The sequence below is a fragment of the Piliocolobus tephrosceles genome, chromosome Y (assembly GCF_002776525.5).
Source record: "Piliocolobus tephrosceles isolate RC106 chromosome Y, ASM277652v3, whole genome shotgun sequence".
Lineage (NCBI taxonomy): Eukaryota > Metazoa > Chordata > Mammalia > Primates > Cercopithecidae > Piliocolobus > Piliocolobus tephrosceles.
The window spans coordinates 14,002,644-14,020,556 of NC_045456.1; the positions used below are offsets into that span (position 1 = coordinate 14,002,644).

At 46.7% G+C, this 17,913-nt stretch overlaps 1 long non-coding RNA gene across 1 annotated transcript in view; it reads right to left on the reverse strand.

Moving 5' to 3' along the window:
* LOC111531481 overlaps positions 1-4,497 on the reverse strand; it is a 13,308-nt gene extending 8,811 nt beyond the window's left edge. The window contains exons 1-2 of the long non-coding RNA XR_002728300.1: positions 2,984-4,497; positions 2,653-2,694 (exon numbers count right to left, since the gene is read on the reverse strand). This is a non-coding gene — a long non-coding RNA (uncharacterized LOC111531481). The remainder of the gene's footprint in view (positions 1-2,652; positions 2,695-2,983) is intronic.
* Positions 4,498-17,913: the final 13,416 nt, after the last annotated feature.

The following is a 17,913-nucleotide window of genomic DNA, read 5'->3' on the forward strand; positions in this document are numbered from 1 at the left end:
TCAAGAAAAAAGAAGTGCAGGCAGGCTTCCTCCAGCCTCTCCTACCACCCCCAAGTAAAGGAACTCCCAGGCTGCACAGCACACCTTTAGTCTGAGAGGGTGCAGCACTACTGCACTTACTGGATGAAACCCTCGGCCGGCCGCGGTGGCTCAAGCCTGTAATCCCAGCACTTTGGGAGGCCGAGACGGGTGGATCACGAGGTCAGGAGATCGAGACCATCCTGGTCTACACGGTGAAACCCCGTCTCTACTAAAAATACAAAAAACTAGCCGGGCGAGATGGCGGGCGCCTGTAGTCCCAGCTACTCGGGAGGCTGAGGCAGGAGAATGGCGTGAACCCGGGAGGCTGAGCTTGTAGTGAGCCGAGGTCGCACCACTGCACTCCAGCCTGGGCGACAGAGCGAGACTCCGTCTCAAAAAAAAAAAAAAAGAAACCCTCAAACACGGGAGATCGGAATGCTCCAAGCAGGGCAAAGTCAGAGAGGAAATCAGGCTGTGGAGACTGAATCCACAGACCAGTTCTCCCTGCGGTGCCAGGCCTGGGCTTGTCCAGGCTAACAGCTCCGGGCTGCATGTGCTCAGGTGTGCCTGGCACCCAGGACGGTCACGAGTCAGGCTCTCTTCCTCTTTTCCTGCTGAACCACGCCCCTCTCTGACCTCCCCATGACATTGAACCATAAAAAGAGACTTCAGAAGAGTCAAGTTAGCAGCAGGAGCCTGGCAGCCCAAAGGGGGTGGGAAAGGACACTCAGAAGGGCTGCTCTCAGGGGGGGATCACAGAAGGGCTCCCTTTAGACAGTGAGAAATGCCTTTTCACAGAAGAGCATCACCTTGCTACAAGCAACGTAGAAGACAGGAGAGAAAGGCAAATTGCTTTCATCTCAGGAGTCTAATTTCTCTGCTTTACTTTTTTGTTGGGGCACGGACAGTTTTTTACAGTCTAGACCAGCAGGCAGCATGCAGTCCTGAACTCGGGTTTTATTTCCACGGCACAGCACATGCTATGTGACACACCTGTTGCTATGAGGCCTCTGGAAGCCTGATTTTGTGATGTCTTTACCATACGCCAAGGTCCAGATCCTTAGAAACACCTGAGGCCTGTTCCTGTCTACCAGGGCTGCCGGCCTCGCGACAGGTCCCCTTAGCCCAGGCTCATGGAAACAGCCCCCTGTACAACCTGCTTGGTCCTGGAGACACTCTGACACGTGACCCCAAACTCACACGCCTGAAGCGAAGCAGCAGAATGACCCCAGCTCTGATACCAGGCTTGATGCTTGAATGCAGGAAGGATGAGCACCCTTTCACAGGCTGGCTTTCTTGCACCTACCAAACATCTATTGAGTGTCTGTCATGTGCTAGGCATGGCGACGGGGCTGGCTGTGACCCTGCTCGGGGATCATCCAGGCTCAGACATACTCGAGGCAGGGACCTTCATGAGGCTCCTGAATCCAGACAGAATGGCTGGGAACCCAGTCCCTTCACTTGCCAGCTGTGACCCAGGTCTCCGCAGGCCTTCCCTAGACCCCATCTCCATAAAAAAGGATTAAAGTTGGGCCAGGCGTGGTGGCTCACGCCTGTAATGCCAGCACTTTGGGAGGCCAACACAGGAGGATGCCTTGCGCCCAGGAGTTGGAGAATAGCCTGGCTAACATGGTGAAAGCCTCTCTACTAAAAATACAAAAATTAGTCAGGTGTGGTGGTGCAGGCTTGTAATCCCAGCTACTCGGGAGGCTGAGGCAGGAGAATGGCGTGAACCCGGGAGGCGCAGCTTGCAGTGAGCAGAGATCGAGCCACTGTACTCTAGCCTGGGCGACGGAGTGAGACTCTGTCTCAAAAAAAAAAAAAAAAAAACCAAAAAGGATTAAAGTTGTATGTGATGACTGTGCTGGCATAAGGATGACTACATTAATGTGATATATCAAATTAAAGTTATATACTTCATCTAGAGCATTAATGTATTTCAATTAATCTATTTAACTTGATGTTATATATTTGATTATTTTATATAAATTAATATTATACAGTAAATAAATATTGAAATAATTTATCTCTAAACATTTTTGGGGATCTAGAAGTTCCTATTCTTCTGAAAACTAGAACGCATTCATGGGCCCCAGCAATGTGCCTGTGGTGTGACTGAAGAGACGGGCCCTGCCATAACCACGGGCAGGTTTCTCAACCTCTCTAAGCCTAACGCTCCTCACTAACTGTCTAGTTCAAGACGCTGTAGAAAAACACCACAGACTGGGAGGCTCATAAACAGCCGAAATGTACTGTTCATAGCTCTGGAGGCTGGGTGTCCAAGGTCAAGACATCGCAGACTCAGTGTCTGCTGTGGACCCACTTCCTGGTTTGCAGGAGGCGCCTTCGCACTGTGTCCTCACAGGACAGAAGGGACAAGGAACTACCTGGGTCTCTTTTATAAGGGCACGGATCCCATTCCTAATCACCTCCCAAAAGACCCCACCTCTTTTTTTTTTTGAGACACAGTCTCACTCTGTCACCCAGGCTAGAGTGCAACGGCGCAATCTCAGCTCACTGCAATCTCCGCCTCCCAGGTTCAAGTGATTCTCCTGCCTCAGCCTCCTAAGCAGCTGGGATTACAGGTGCCTGCCACCAAGCCCGGCTAATTTTTGAATCTTTAGTAGAGACAGGGTTTCACCATGTTGGCCAGGCTGGTCTCAAACTCCTGACCTCAAGTGATCTGCCCACCTCAGCCCCACAAAGTGCTGGGATTACAGGCGTGAGCCACCACACCCGGTCCCCACCTCCTAATACCATCACCTTGTGGGTTTTCAGCATCGGAATTTTGGGGGGACAGAAACATTCAGATCATAGCACCAATACCAACTGTATAAACCTACCCCACAGAACCACTGTGAAGTTCACATAAAGTTGAACAGTGCCTGGAGAACGGTGGAGATTTGGCAGATGCTACTTGGATTTCTTTATTTTTTTATTTTTTATTTTTTGAACTCCTGACCTCAAATAATCCACCCACCTCAGCCTCCCAAAGTGCTGGGATTACAGGCATGAGCCACTGTGCCTGGCCGCTATGTGGATTCTGACTGCACCACTCCGATGCGATGTGACTTGATGATACGGGATAACAGCAGTTCCCAGAGCCCAGGAAGTCACAGCATAATGCACAGCTGCTGGCATACAGTAGGTGCTCTACAGAGCCCAGGAGTCATTCCTACAATGTTCCACCCTCCAGGGCTCCAGATTGGACAGTGCCGGTGAGGGTAAACTAAAAGGAAACCCTGGTTCCTCCCAATTTTCAGAGGTCTGGGGACAGCCACCCAGGGAAGAAGGTCAGTGTGCAGGAGACAGCTGCACCCACCAGCTCACCACAGCCAGTCTCAGGACGCCGCTCCTCAGACCTTCTGAAGCAGAGACTCTTCCTTGCGGTGCGTCGGACGGCACGTTTGCAGAGGGCCACAAACGACAAAGTGGTAAGGCCCCACTGATCTCAGGTCTGCAGGCTTCCTACTAAGCTGTTTCAGGCCATGGTTTTCTTGGTTGCAAGCAATGGAAATGAATTCCTATATGTAAGCGAAAGGGTGATTTACTAAGATGCTACCAGGAACATAAGGATTGTTGGAAGTCTTAGGTAAAGGGTCAGAAATGAGCCAGAGACAAGGAGCCTGGGGAGGCTGCTCTTGCAGACTGTTGCATCCAAGCTGTTTTCTCTGAGCCCCAGCCCATCACCCACAGCAGGCCACCGGGCTGACTGCACCCAGCCCTTGCCCCGCTCGAGACTCAGAGTCCTGGGAAGGAGTGTTAAGTGACACACCACCTCCTGCTGGACCATAAACACATGCTCCTTCAGCCTCCACCTCCCCAAAGACCTCGTCCACTGGGGAGTCGTCAAAGGAAGACGGGGAGCTAACAGAAAGAGACATCAGATCCCAACCCGGGCACGATCTAGTTAACTCAGTGGGCCTTCTTCATTCAACCCACCCAGCCCATCTTGTCAAGGCCAGACACCATGGGTGACCATAGGTTAGGACCGTTAAAATGTCTGTGGATGTTTAAACGGCTAGATTTGTTACCGAGATTGGTTGGCGGTTCTTATATCCACCACACGCACATAAAACAACACCTGTCGAGAACCCGTGCTGTCCAAACAGCGCTGGCAGATTCTCACCGGCACTGCTTTTCCCTTGTATGCCCACGGAGTATACTGCATGCATAGGAGAAAAGCCTAAAACCCGGGCTTCTGTGTCCGGAGGTGGTCTGTGAAGGCGGCCCCTCCGAAGAGTTGGCTGTGTGCAATGGAACAACTGATGGCTATGCTCATTTTGTAAAAACCAGGCCCAAGCTCATCAGTACCTCATCAAAACCACCTTCCCAGGAAGGCAGGAGAGGCTCCTGAATCTGGTAGTGGGCGGCAGTCAGTTCTGCTTCCTTCTTGATGGGAGGCACGGAGCACCGTTGGGTGGGAAAAGCACCGGGCACCCTTCTCTGGAGTCCTGGGGGCAAGCACCAAAGAGACAGCATGGAGGCTGCCTCTCCAACCAGCCTCTGGTACCTGAGCCAGTCCCATCCCCACGGAACCAAGGGTTACCGCAAAGCAAGGCTGCTGTGTGCATTTCTGTTTTAGAAAAAAAAATCTAAAATCTTTTGAGCCTATACATTTTTTAAAAATTATCTTTAAGAAATCTTTGTATGGTTATGTGGCTTACACAGTAAGACAGGCTTAAGTGTCTTGTTTAGCAAGGAGGTAAAGAGGGAGAAAGAGCTGGGATGCTACCGGGATGGTGGCTCCCAACTGTAATCCCAGCACTTTGGGAGGCTGATGCAGGAGGACCACTTGAGCCCAGGAGTTCAAGACCAACCTGGGCAACATAGTAAGACCCCATCTCTACAAAAAAAAAAGAAAACAAACAAACTAAAAAAATAACCAAGCCAGGAGTTGAGGTGGTGTGTGCCTGTGGTTCCAGCTACTCAGGGGTTGAGGCGGGAGGACTGCTTGAGCCCACGAGGTCAAGGCTGCAGGGAACTGTGATCACGCCACTGCACTCCAGCCTGGGTGACATAGCAAGATGCTGTCTCATAAAAAAAGAAAAAGAAAAAGAAATCTGCAGCTGTGATGTCAACCAGATGGAGACTTCAGATCCTGACTCCATGTACAACCTGCATGACCCAGGCAGATCACTCTCAGCCCAAGTTACCTTGTCTTAGATGGTCCTCATAAAAAGGAAGGGGACAAAGGACCTAACGGTGCTCAGAATAGTGTAACAATGTGCAGTCATTCATCCCATCTCAAGGCTACGTGTAAGCTGTGTTTAAAGGACTTTAATATTTAAGGACCTATTACATGCCAGGCAATATGCCTGTGATACCAGCAATGAAACAGAGCCAGTCCCCACTGTCAGGGATCTCCCAGGTCAAGTAGGCTTAAGGATGCTGCAAAACCAATGATTATAGAGGGCCACTGAGGGCATTCCACATGACTGGGGACGGAGAGTTAGGGCCACTTCGCCTTGGTGATGTAATCTGAGCAAAGCCTTCCACAAAACTGTGAATGTCTCACAAACTCTGCAAGGCCTCAAATAACAGAGGATGCTGGGAGACCAGCAAATCATTCTCTAAAGCAGCACTCAGCAAACTTTTTACCATGTGACTGAATCACGTTGTTAAAACATGGGTTCTGATTCAGCAGGTATGGGACAGGGTCTGAGAGTCTGCAGTTCTAACAAGCTCCCAGGTGATGCTGATGTGCTAACCTAAAAACCACACTCTGCCTAACAAGAGTCTGAAGCAAGCTGGGCATGGTGAGGCACGACTGTAGTGCCAGCCACATCAGGAGGCTGAGGTGGGAAGATCACTTGAGCCCAGTAGCTCAAGTCCAGCCTGGGCAACACAGCTTAACACCCCATCTCTCTTTAAAAAAAAAAAAAAAGGCTAAAGCAGAGCTGTCCAACAGAAATAAGAGCACCACACATCTACCTTCAAATTGGTTAGGAGCCACATTTCAAAGAGTAAAAAGGAACATGTCAAATTAATTTTATTTTTATTTTTAATTTTTATTTTTATTTTTTTTTGAGACGGAGTCTCGCTCTGTCGCCCAGAATGGAGTGCAGTGGCACAATCACAGCTCACCACAGCCTCAACCTCCTGGGCTCAGGTGATCCTCCCACCTCAGCCTCTCAAGCAGCTTGGACTACAGGTGCCAGTCACCACGCCTGGCTAATTTTTGTATTTTTTTGTAGAGACAGGGTTTCACCATGTTGCCCAGCCTGGTCTCGAATTCCTGCGCTCAAGCGATCAGCCCACCTTGGCCTCCCAAAATGCTAGGATTACACGCACGAGCCACCGTGCCTGGCCAGGTTATTTTTAATAATATATTTTAGTTACTTGACCCAATGTAGTCAAAACATTATAATTCCAACATAATAAAGAAATTATTAAAATATTTTACATCTTTTGTGTTTCAGACTAAGTCTAAAATCCAGTGTATAATATTTTAATTTACGGTGTATCTCAATTTGAACCAGCTACATTTCAACTGTTCAACAGTCACATATGACAAGTGGCCACCATATTATACAATGCAGGACTGGAGGATCAAGGTGGGTAACAGCAGAAGACAAGGCTAGGGAAAAGGAAGATGCTAAAGCATGTAGAACTTTTCATACTCAGCTAAAGTGTTGGGTATGGTTTGGCCATATCCCCACTCAAATCTCATCTTCAATTATAGCTCCCATAATTCCCATATGTTATGCGAGGGACCTGGTGGGAGATAATTGAATCATGGAGACAGTTTCCCCCATACTGTTCTCATGGTAGTGAATAAGTCTCATGAGATCTGATGGTTTTATAAGTTTTCCTTTTCACATGGCTCTCATTCTCTCTTGCCTGCCTCCATGTAAGACATCCTTCTGCTCTTCTTTGTTCTTCTGCCATGATTGTGAGGCCTCCCCAGCCATGTGGAACTGTGAGTCCATTAAACCTCTTTCCTTTATAAATTACCCAGTCTTGGGTATGTCTGACAGCGTTAGAACAGACTAATACAGTGTTACACGAAGAGTTACCGGCAAATGAGGGTGGAAAATAGGCAGGAGATAAAACAGAAAAAGCCTTCTAAGATGGGAGGATTGTTTGAAGCCAGAGTTCAAGACCAGCCTGGGCAACACAGTGAGACTCTGTATCTACAAAAAATAAAACTAATTAGCTGAGCATGGTATCGCACGCCTGTAGTCCCAGCTATTTGGGAGGCTGAGGCAGGGGTTGGGGGCAGAATCATTTGAGCTCAGGAGCTTGAGGTTACAGTGATTTATCATTACACCACTGCATACCACCCACTACAGTGGGTGACAGAGATGAGAACCCCATCTCTATAAAACAAAAATAAAGTGGCCAGGCGCAGTGGCTCACGCCTGTAATCTCAGCACTTTGGGAGGCTGAGGCGGGTGGATCACTTGAGGTCTGGAGTTCAAGACCAGCCTGGCCAGCATGGTGAAACCCCACCTCTACTAAAAATACAAAAATTTGCCAGGCGTGGTGGTGGCAGGCACCTATAATCCCAGCTATTTGGGAGGCTGAGGCAAGAGAATCACTTGAACCCGGGAAGCGGAGATTGCAGTGAGCCAAGATCACACCACTGCACTCCAGCCTGGGTGACAGAGCATGACTCCATCTCAAAAACAAAATAATAATAATACATAAAATAAATAAGCCTTCTATACCCAGCTAAGGTGGCCCATGAGGAATTACTGAGGCTTTTCCAGCAAGAGCATGAGAAGTAGACCACTGTTTCGGCACACCCACTACTGGAGGTCTCAAGAGTCTGCCATGTGAAGAGGTGAGCAGCAGTATGCAAGTTACAAACTCCTGTGATTGCCTGGGCAGTCACTGGAGCAAACCACCGGAGGCAGTGATGCTGGGCATGAGAAGAAAGCAACACACACCCCATATTTAGGCTCCAAAGGATTGGTGATCAATTGGCTGTGGGAGGTTAAGGGGAGGAAGGCATCAGGGATGACTTCTAGATTTGGGGATAAACTGATGATCAAGATTAGAAATCCAGGATTAGAGAAGGTAAAGGAAGATGAATGATTCCCATTTGGATCGTGCTGAGTTTAAAGGGCCTCAGCAACACACAAGGGCCATTTCAGAGTTCAGACGAAAAGTTGATTTGGTAAAACGGTCATTGAAAATAAAAAAAAAAAAGAAGAGAAGTTGAGGCTGCACATACAGATATGAGCATTGTCTATAGGCACGTTATTTCAAGGAAGCACGAGACCACCTAGATGAGAGAGCGAGGACAGATAAAAGGACCTTCAAGAAATCTAACCTTCTAGTAGATGGCAAAGGAAAAGAACCAGTGGAAGCCACTGTAAAAACAGAAAGAAGGGGAAATAGTTTTCATATGAATTGAACATTTTTTTCAGCGAAGCAATTACAACATGGGTAATTTAAAAATTAAAAATTAAACTCTCAGGCCAGGCATTGTGGCTTACACCTGTAATCCCAGCACTTTGGGAGGCTGAGGCAGGCAGATCACCTGAGGTTAGGAGTTCGAGACCAGCCTGGCCAACATGGCGAAACCCCATCTCCACTAAAAATACAAAAATTAGCCGGGCCCTGTGGCGCACCTGTAATCCCAGCTACTAAGGAGGTTAAGACACGAAAATTGCTTGAAGCCAGGAGGCAAAGGTTGCAGTGAGCCAAGATCATGCCACAGCACTCCAGCCTGAGCAACAGAGCCAAACTCCATCTCAAAAACAAAAAAGAATTAAACTCTCGGTAAAAGCAAAGCAAGTTCCTGCCTCAGGGTACAAGGAGGCACATCCTCAGGAACCAGCCAAGAATGTGAACTTTACCTTTGTGTTGAGATTTCAAAACCATGCATAGTGGTACAAGTTTTTTGTTTTTCTTTTTGTTTTTGTTTTTGAGATGGAGACTCACTCTGTCGCCCAGGCTGGAGTGCAGTGGCCGGATCTCAGCTCACTGCAAGCTCTGCCTCCCGGGTTCACGCCATTCTCCTGCCTCAGCCTCCCGAGTAGCTGGGACTACAGGCGCCCGCCACCTCGCCCGGCTAGGTTTTTGTATTTTTTAGTAGAGACGGGGTTTCACCGTGTTAGCCAGGATGGTCTCGATCTCCTGACCTCGTGATCCGCCCGTCTCGGCCTCCCAAAGTGCTGGGATTACAGGCTTGAGCCACCGCGCCCGGCAATGGTACAAGTTTTAATTACTTGTCCCCAAAACACCAGCCACTAAAAATGAGGAGGGGGAGTGGAAATGGCTCCGTCCCAAACCCTAATGGCATCAGCGTGTAAATCAACACAAAATAAATATGATTGAAGCAGCAGCAGGCCTATCTTTTCAAGTCCAGATGTTTTCTTTCCAAACTTTAATTCAAGATTCAAGGCATCTAAACATAATGAAAATGTTAAGAAAAGCTGCATATACAAAAAAGCACATAGTTGTTTGAAAGACTGACATATTTGACCAATATAAAGTACACTCCATTTTCCAGAAATTAGAGTTTTTAAAAATATGCCTGCCTAGAAAAAGCTAAATTATAAAACTCAATATATTCCACAACAAAACATACCATTTCTTAAATCGTCAAGTGGCATACACAAAATTAAACTTCCTTTCATCTGATTCCAAAGATTGTTGATAATGTAATTCTTAAGGGTTTTCAAGCAATTAAAAATTAGATCTACAAGGTTCAAAGCAAAGAATTCCATAGAGACAGGGGAAAATCAATACAGCTGTACTTTCAGAAATAAGATTATTACATGTTTTGGGCTATGGATCAATCTTTTCCTTTATTTTCAATTTTTTTCATTTTAATTATGCAACAAGAAAAAAAGACTACACAAAGCATTATATAATTAGCAGAGATAAATATCACCATGTTTACAAATTTGCAAACAGATGCACAATTAACAACAATAGACATGGAATTTCGTCAGCTTCAGAATCTGCAAGCCATAGGTAAAGAATCTCTTTCACCTCTTTTGCAAGTCCAGGGAGGGCTTTCAGCCGGACTTAGGTCCCTGCTCTCCCTACCACCTTCCTCCACAGGCTGTCCTAACTCCTCTTTGTAGGCGGCCAGTACCTGAACAGACAAGGTCTTTCCTCAGCATTCCCACTCCGCCAGCTCCACCTTCCTCCCGAGGCCAGTTTTACTTGGCTTTCATCTGGCTTTCAACTTTATCTCTCCTCTCTTTGCTGGTCTAATTCATGTGTCTGGGTGCTATTACCGGGGGAAAAAAGTCTGCCATACAAGACTATAATTAATTAATCTGATGAAGGCAGTTCTGTTAATGATGACAATGTGTAGCCCTCCGGAGCAACATTTGCATTTTAACCAAGGCAGTTAAAGAAAGGACACTGCCACCAGGAGGAAGGTCCGATCCCTGAAATCATCCCAACAGCAGCTGGCCACCCACCCCACCCCCTGTGCCTCCAGTCAGCCCTACCTAGGACTAATTATCTAGACTGGGCATTCTCCCAACCTCCTGCCCTAATGCTCCAGGGCTCCCAGGAAATCATCCCCGGGGAGGAGAAGCAAGAGCAAGGCGGCAGGGACAGGGTGGGTGGGGGGGAGGGCTGGGAGGGGCGGTATTAAATTAACAGCTGAGAGAAAAGGCTAAGGTGGAAAGAAGCCAATGGGTGTGCAGGTCTCATTTCATATAATACGTGTGCAGGGAATAGGCTTCATGCTAATTGGACACCCACAGTGATGCTTTCCTCACTCCTTCCAGCATGGGTGTAAAAGAAGCACTGTACATTCTGCCTCTTCAAGCTGGGTATATTTGCTAGAGGGAAAACTTCTGATTTCTCCCAGCATTTCATTTGTGAGAATAGTCTAACCGCTACAGCAAATAATCCAAAAAACATATAATGAATGGCCCAAACACAGCAGAGGCTTATTTCTTGCTCATGTAATGGTACTGCCTTGGATGGTGACCATAGCATGGGCAGCCACCTCTGCAGTCATTCAGGGACCCAAGCTGATGAACTCTGCCCTGTGGCCATCTTCACTCCAGACAGCCAGAAGGGAAAAAGTAAAATGGCAGGCATGGCTGCAGCTGCACTCCCCAGGGTAGAAGTGTCACGTGACCACAGCTAACTGCAAGGGAGGCTGGGAAATGTGGCCCAACAGTGTGAGAGAGGAGGGGGCAACAAGGACTCTGGCAGGCAGCATTTCTGCCACACTTGCAGGTCCCACTCTAAACCTTAACAGATTTTCTACTCCAAAGATTGAAAGAGTGAAGAAATAGAGTCTTGTCACAGGGATACTGAATCTTCATCTTTCCCACTATTTCCACTTCCCAAAACTACTTTTTAAAAACCCTACTCTGGCCCAGGAACAGTGGCTCACATCAGTAATCTCAACACTTTGGGTCGCCATGGTGGGTAGATCACTTGAGCCCAGGAGTTCGAGACCACCCTGGGCAATATGGCGAAACCCTATCTCTAGAGAAAATACTAAAAATTAGCCAGGTGTGATGGCATGTGCCTGTAGTCCTAACTACCTGGGGGCTGAGGTGGGAAGACTGCTTGAGCCCAGGTGGCTGAGGTTGCAGTGAACCGTGATCACACCACCGCACTCCAGCCTGAATAACAGAATGAGACCCCATATCAAAACAAGCAAACAAACAAACAAACAAAAACCCTACTCTGAATACCACATTGATCTGAAAGAGCTACTCCATTTATTAATGTTATTAAAATAAGAAACACTATTATTCTAGAAAAACAATTTTTGGTAGAGGAGAGGAAAGAATCACTTCTGGTGGACTATAAATAACATAGGAAATGTACCGATGCTGGGCATTAGATGTATCTTTTATTTTATTTTATTTTTTATTTATTTTTTGTTTTTGAGGCAGAGTCTCACTCTGTCGCCCAGGCTGGAGTGCAGTGGCACGATCTTGGCTCACTGCACCCTCAACCTCCTGGGCTCAAAGCGATCCTCCCACCTCAGCCTCCCAAGTAGCTGGGACTGCAGGTACATACCAACTTGCCTGGCTAATTTTTGTATTTGTTGTAGAGATGGGGTCTCATTTTGTTGCCCATGCTTGTTTTGACTTCCTGGGCTTAAGCAATCCTCCCACCTCGGCCTCCCAAAGTTCCAAATTCTCAATGAATCAGGATTGAGTAGGGAAAGTAAGGAGGAGAAGTGAGGGGTAAATTTAAATTTACTAGAGATAGCTTTATGTGTTGCCTCATATAATCCCCATGATACCACAATAAAGTAGGAATGATTCTAGTTGGACAGACAAAGGATTACCAATTAGAAACAGTTAGGAACTGAGAGCAAGTTCCAGCTCCGGATGCAAGCAAGCAAGCACTGCCTCCTCTGCCTAGTGGTGACCTTCCCTCCAAACTGGAACCACTACAGCCAGAGTTGGGGGCAGAGACGACCACCCTCGCCCAGCTGAGCAAAGCAGAGACCCCCTCAACTGGCAGACTTCCCATTACTTTTCAACCTGCACTACACCAGAAGTTTATTAAGTAGAAAAAAAGTATCTGACAAAAACATGGCTGTCCCCCTGCCCCTCCAAAAAAAAAAAAAAAACAATAGAAAGATACAGCCTTGGAGGAATACCCAGGGAAACAGCTTCACCTGATCACTCACCCCCACATACAGAGCATCCAGACAGCATTTTGGGGAACTCAACCTTCAATACCAGCAGACGGCCAAGGAGCACTAGACATTTGAAGACAACCTCTAACAGGTAAGAAAGTAGCCAAAACAAACAACAAAAGCAGAGCTCAGAAACAATCTATGCAAAAAGAGGACATTTTTAGAGACCAGCTTAATACTGTCACAGATATGTAAGAATCATGAAACAAGATCAGTATGGTATGAAAAAGGAACATTTGAGAAACAAATTTTAAAAGTTTAGAATCTGGGGAAAAAATGAGGACATACATTTAAAACTTACTGGAAAGATTAGAAGATGATGTTGAACAAAATCTTCAAGGAAGAACAAAAATACAAAGAAATGCAAAATAAGAGAGCTGGGCATAGTGGTACACACCTGTAAACCCAACTACTTGGGAGGCTGAGGTAGGAGGATCAGTTAAGCACAGGAGTTCAAGGCTGTAGTGTGGCTATAATCGTGCCTGTGAATAGCCACTGCACTCCAGCCAGAGCAACACAGCAAGACCCTGTCTTTAAAAAAAAAAAGAAAAAGAAAAAAAAAAAAAGAGAAAAAGAAAATGAGAGGGAAAAAGTAGAACTAGTACAAAACATCCAGAAACAAAAACGTCTGATCTCCCTCCAGCAATACTGCACACCAGCAGAGTGGACACCACCTTCAGAGTGCTGTGGGAGAACTGTCTCCATTCAGCACTGCACCCAAACAATTTACTGTCAAGATAAAAATCATGCTGTTTTCAGACAGACAAGATCTCAAAAGATGACCCCCGGTGTGCCTGAATATATTAAGAGGTATTTCATCACTGGGGAGGATTTGAGGGATGAATCAAGGATAAGTACACTGAAAATTAAGCATAGAAAACTATCCTGAACCCTAGTGACTGCAGAAACTAGTGTCGTGGGTACACTGGCCGGGGCCAGAGTCACGGGCAGTAAAAGAATTTACCAAGACAGTGGTGAGTTAAAGAAAACTAGTTTATGGCTGGGCTTGGTGGCTCATGCCTGTAATCCCCAGCACTTTGGGAGGCCAAGGCGGGCGGATCACCCAAGGTCGGGAGTTCGAGACCAGCCTGACCAACATGGAGAAACCCCATCTCTACTAAAAATACAAAATTAGCCAGGCATGGTGGTGGGCACCTGTAATCCCAGCTACTCAGGAGGCTGAGGCAGGAGAATCACTTGAACCTGGGAGGCGGAGGTTGTGGTGAGCTGAGATCACACCATTGCACTCCAGCCTGGGCAACAAGAGCGAAACTACATCTCAGAAAAAAGAAAAGAAAAGAAGAGAAGAGAAGACTAGTTTATTAGAGAAAAAGTACGTTGCAAGGGAGCAACGGGCAACACAGCAGAGAAGGGGTTGTCTGCAAAGAGGCAGGGGCTGGAGGGAAGTTTTATAGGGTCATGCTGGAGAAGCTCCATGCAAATAGAGTTGTTTGTGATTAGCAGTTTCTCAGAACAATTGTTCTCCCCCACCCTGGGATCCCTTCTTCATTGATGCTAACTTATCAGGACTCCACAGTATGTACCCCCAGACTCAGCAGTGATAGCAATAGCAACCAAAATAAACACTGAATATTGTTAACCCCGTGCTCCTCAGAGGAGGGAAGAATGTGACCGGCATCAAGAGGGGGAAGAGGCCAGCCTTAGTCGCTCACGCCTGTAATTTCAACATTTTGGGAGGCCAAGGTGGGAGGATCACTTGAGGCCATGAGTTCAGGATCAACCCAAGCAATACGGTGAAACCCCATGTCTACAAAAAATACAAAAATTAGCTGGACATAGTGGCATGCACCGGTAGTCACAGCTACTCAGGAGGCTGAGGTGGGAGGATCACTTGAGCCCAGAAGGTGGAGGCTGCAGTGAGCTGTGATCATGACACTGCACTCCAGCTTGAGCAAGAGAGCAAGACCCTGTCTCAAAAAAAAAAGGAAGAGACTAGGTATGCTGCTCAACATTCTATAATTCACAGGATGGTCCCACAACAAAAAATTATGACGTAATTACATTAGGGGTATGAGGGGCCAAGAATTATGCCTGAGTAGTTGGAGGAGGGTAGGTGAGCATTGGAAAAGAGTGGAAATAAGGGCCAGGCACAGTGGCTCATGCCTGTAATCTCAGCACTTTGGGAGGCTGAGGCAGACAGATCACTTGAGGCCAAGAGTTTGAGACCAGCCTGGCCATCATGGTGAAACCCTATCTCTACTAAAAATGTAAAAATTAGCTGGGCATGGTGGCTTGAGCCTTTGATCCCAGCTACTCGGGAGGCTGAGGTGGGAGGATCACTTGAACCCCAGAGGTGGAGGTTGCAGTGAGCCGAGATCATGCCATTACACTCTGGCTTGAATGGCAGGATGAGACTTTCAAAAAAAAAAAGAGTGGAAAAAAAAAGGCTACATCCTAATATCCTACATTGGGAAGAACAAGCTAATAAACACAAGTTGCAGCAATATACAGTATAAGCCATCATTTAGGGATATGGATGGAAATACCAAAAGAAATCAGCTAAGACGTTTCGATAGTTGTCTCTAGGGAGGAGGAAATGATCAGTAGTCAGGCCAAATGACCAGCAGCATATAAGCACCCTTGAAGAACTACTTGATAATTTATACTGTGCAAGAGCCACTTTGATAAAATAAAACCTCATAAAAGATACACTAACATTCTTGGCCAGGCACGGTGGCTTATGCCTGTAATCCCAGCACTTTGGGAGGCCAAGGCGGGTGGTTCACTTGAGGTCAGGAGTTACAGACCAGCCTGGCCACCATGGCAAAACCCCGTCTCTACTAAAAATACAAAAATTAGCCGCGCATGGTGGTGCGTGCCTGTAACCCCAGGCTGAGGTGGGAGGATTGCTTGAACCCCAGAGGCGGAGGTTGCAATGAGCCAAGATCATGCCACTGTACTCCAGTGTGGGAGACAGAACAAGACTCTGTCTCAAAAAAATAAAATAAAATAAAAAATACACTATCACGCTTGCCCCTTCCCTTCTATGAGTAAGTGTTACCTTTCAAGGACACAGAGTCTACCCTGCCTGGGTTCTTGCTGACCTTGACAATTTGCCTTTGATCTGAAAGTCACCTTTTGCCAAAAGAAAGATAATCCCAGCCCTTCCTAGCCAAGCCAAAATGCTGTTTTTCCTGCCTTTCCATCCAAGAGAAGCAGCCCTCATTGCCTGCAACTTAATATGCTGGGGATTTAAAAAAAAAAAAAAAAAAAAAAAAAAAAACAGCCCAGGGGCTCCTTATCTGGAGAAAAAAAGTTACCTTTGCTTTGCAATTCAAAACATCCTAGTTCTGAGGTTCAACCAATGAGATTTGTCCAATTTTTTTCTTTTTAATGATATAGTATTATCCTTCTAAGGCATGTTCCCCCAAAGAGCAGCTGGAACATTCACACCCATAATGGGAACAGGCTGGCTCTACTATAGGACAGCCCAAATACTGCATCACACAAGGTAAAGGACAACAATTCCGCCAGAATACACCCTCCCTGTATCAGATACTGGTGATATTCTATTCTATTCTATTCTATTCTATTCTATTCTATTCTATTCTATTCTATTCGAGATGGAGTTTCGCTCCTGTTGCCCAGGCTGGAGTGCAATGGCACGATCTCGGCTCACCACAACCTTCGCCTCCCGGGTTCAAGCGATTATCCTGCCTCAGCTTCCCGACTAGCTGGAATTACAGGCATGCACCGCCACACCCGGCTAATTTTTTGTATTTTTAGTAGAGACAGGGTTTCTCCATGTTGGTCAGGCTGATCTCGAACTCCCGACCTCAGGTGATTCGCCCACCTTGGCCTCCCAAAGTGCTGGGATTATAGCCGTGAGCCACCGTGCCCGGCACTGGTGATATTTTTTAAAAGGCCTAAAAGAGCAACAGGCAACGCAGAACTCTTTCAAAATCCTTCTTGTGGGTTAAAGTTTTCAGCTTGCATGTGTAGGAAGATGGCTTGCAGAAACCGGCAGAATCTTTCCTTCAAGAATTACCCCACTCCTGACTACAGTGCTTGAAAGTAAAAGACCTGAATACAAAGTCGCTTCAGCCTTCATACCCTAACACTAGCGTGTAGAATGTTCCCGCTGCAGCCGGTGTGCAAGAAGAAAAGTTCCACAGAGTCCCAGCTTTCCTCCGCTGCCCCTAAGAACTTGGCCACAAATCCAGGTTTATTTGCATGCTGATACAAAACAACTCTGGCAAGGGGACAGACAACTCCAAAATGCTTTCCAAAGAGAAAAACCAGCCCTTCCCAAGTGGCAAGCCAGCTTCTTTGACCATGAATTACAAAGGTAGATTAAGAAACCCCAGCTCATTAAGACAAGGTGAAAACTACTATTTGTTCTGAGCCTTTCATTATCATACTATTCTACCTTTAGCTCTTGGGCAAACTAGTGTTCTTTTCTTTCTTTCTTTTTTTTTTTCCGAAAGATAAATGTTAGGACATGTTAAGAAATACTCATAACTGAGCCATGAAGACCGAACACATCCTGGTACAGAAGTGAGATGCACAGCTTATGTTTATAGCTTCTCATAATCGCAGAAGGCTCTGGATTCACAGGTGTGAGTCAAGCTGAGTTAATGTCTAAGAGAGGAAGAATCCTCCCAGAGCTGACCCTCAAAGCCTCCAGCTCCCACACCCTGAAATAGGACTTGAGGCCCACTGCCTGACTCCATACTCTCGCCCAAAACGTCGCTGGAGAACAAGGATGAGAATTCAGCAGGGTCACATTAATTCACAGTCTGGGAAAAGGCAATAAAGATAGATTTGAAAGCCAGTTGGCAAGGCAGGCCTACCAACTGAAAGGGTCTTTCAGCACAGGAAAGAAAGCTCACCTCTTGGTTTTTAACCTTACTATTAATTCTTAAATACAAATGGATCTTTATAATGACACTCATCCTAATACCTGAAGAAAACATGGTAACTGGCATCAAAAAGTGAGTGAGACTTTACAACTAGGACATCACCCAGAGATGGCAGAGGCAGGGGAGATCCAAGCCCTCACCCACTGGTTCTCAGACAGCCGGAGAAGCAGCAGCACTTCCTTGTACAGATGTTGACCGCACACTGCGTCTGGGCACAGAAATCCACCAGCAGCCACAAAGTTGAGAGCCACCAGCTCCTGACCCACTGCTGAATTCAGCAGATTCCTCTTTTTCAAAACCTTTACTGATATTTCACAAAGAGCTTGGTTGGCTCGTGGGAGCCAATATAAAGGCATACAAGACAAGAACTGATCCTGACCAGGGTGGTCACTCTGATCTCCCCAGTCCTCGGGT